This window comes from Peromyscus eremicus, chromosome 23, assembly GCF_949786415.1.
Source record: "Peromyscus eremicus chromosome 23, PerEre_H2_v1, whole genome shotgun sequence".
NCBI classification, from domain to species: domain Eukaryota; kingdom Metazoa; phylum Chordata; class Mammalia; order Rodentia; family Cricetidae; genus Peromyscus; species Peromyscus eremicus.
The window spans coordinates 36,718,387-36,720,285 of record NC_081438.1 but is presented as its reverse complement, the minus strand read 5'-3'; the positions used below and the strand labels follow the sequence as shown (position 1 = coordinate 36,720,285).

The window sequence follows — 1,899 nt, the reverse complement described above, 5'->3', positions numbered from 1 at the left end:
ACATGGCAGTGCACAACTGTCTGTAACTCCAGTTAATTCCAGGGTATCAACACCCTCAACACAGACAAATATGCACATAAAAATTAATCACGTTTGTTGTTTTTTTTCCTCATAGTCATTACTCTTTAAAACAGCAGCAATCAGGGCTGGAGAGAGGGCTCAGTGGTTGAGAGCACACTGGCTGCTCTTGCAGAGGGTTTGGTTTCTGGCTCCCATATCTGAAACTCCAGCTCCAGGGGATCTGACGCCCTCTTCTGGATTCTTTGGGCACTACACGCATGTGGTGAACATACATGCGTGTAGGCAAACACTTATACACATAAAATAAAAAGAAATCATTTAAAAAATGACAACAGCTCTTTCTCTTCCGGTCCCAGGCGCTTTGGGAGCCGCCGGTTACCGTTCCGACATGGCCAAGTCCAAGAACCACACCACACACAACCAATCTCGAAAATGGCGCAGAAATGGTATCAAGAAACCCCAGTCACAAAGATACGAATCTCTTAAGGTGGTGGACCCCAACTTCCTGAGGAACATGCGCTTTGCCAAGAAGCACAACAAGAAAGGCCTGAAGAAGATGCAGGGCCAACAATGCAAAGGCAGTGAGTGCGCGTGCAGAGGCCATCAGGGCCCTTGTGAAGCCCAAGGCGGTTACGCCCAAGATGCCAAAGGGCCCCAGCCGCAAGCTCAGCTGTCTCGCTTTCATCGCTCACCCCAAGCTCAGGAAGCGGATTAGAAGCTACGTGGCCAAGGGTCGTAGGCTCTGCCAGCCAAAGCCCAAGGCTCAAACCAAGGCAGAGGCCTCAGCTCCAGCTCAGGCTCTGAAAGGTACCCAGGCCCCTGTGAAGGCCCCATAGAAAGGTTTCTGTCTGCCAGACAGATGGACTGGTGTGACACACCTACACATTATTTGCAGATGATCAGGACCCCATGCTGTTTTTACAAATAAACTTGAAGCAGGATCTGTTAAAAAAAAAAAAATGACAACAATCTCTACCTCAGCTGGCATGTGGCCCCTTTCCTGGTTGGGTGTGTGTGTGTCTCTGCCTCAGTGGCCTTCAGATTCTTTGAAAGGTTCTCACTGGCCCTCGACTCTCGCTCAGTAGGAGTGGGGCTGGTCAGACCCTGTGGTATTCTAAATGACCGACACATTAGCTTTGGATTGACTGTAGAGGGAACTGAGCTCTGGGAATTTTCAGTTCTCAGACATCCACTTTCCAGGAAGCGGAAGGCCTTGCGTCTGCTCTAGGGCTGTGCTGGCTTGAGGGCCACTCAGGCTAAGTTGGGTAAGGAGGATGCTGATTACAAAGCCATTTGTAACCCGTGGTCGGGTAATATAACCACCGCTTCATCAGCGTGCTGGCCACAGTCCTCTGCCAGGGCAGGAGTTATGGGTTTTTTATTGGTGCTGCAGGGGTGACATTCAAGCGGCCTTAGCGCTTAGTCATTCTGGTTATCAGTGAACTGTAATGTTTCAAACTGCCGGGGGATGGTCAGAGATAAACTTGGGCCAGCTGCAGACTGAGTGGCGCCTGTGACTGGCTTCACGTGTGCTGTGGATTCTCTTCTCTATACGTTTCTTTCCTTCTTTCTCTACCACCAACTCCTCATGCCTTTGAACAAGTTGTAGGATGATACATCCTTTTTTTTTTTTTTAACCTGGAAATACGTATGCAAGATACAGCTATTTTTCTTTTTGCTTTTTACTTCTCTGCAGTTGAGAAGATATTACTGCTCGGTCTTTTGACTTAGGTCAAATGTATTTGGGGACAGAAATCTAAAAAGGGCAGCCAGTCCAGGGCTGGAAGGGGGCACGTATCCCTCAAGAACAGAATAGGAAAGGCATTTGTAGTCACATCTATTTCCTAGATACATCACAAGGGCTGCTCGGGCAGAAGT

The 1,899-nt window shown here is 48.7% G+C and overlaps 1 pseudogene; it reads left to right on the top strand.

Annotated features, from left to right (window-relative positions):
• Nucleotides 1-376: 376 nt before the first annotated feature.
• Nucleotides 377-949, top strand: LOC131898514 (large ribosomal subunit protein eL29-like; annotated as a pseudogene).
• The last annotated feature ends 950 nt before the right edge of the window (nt 950-1,899 follow it).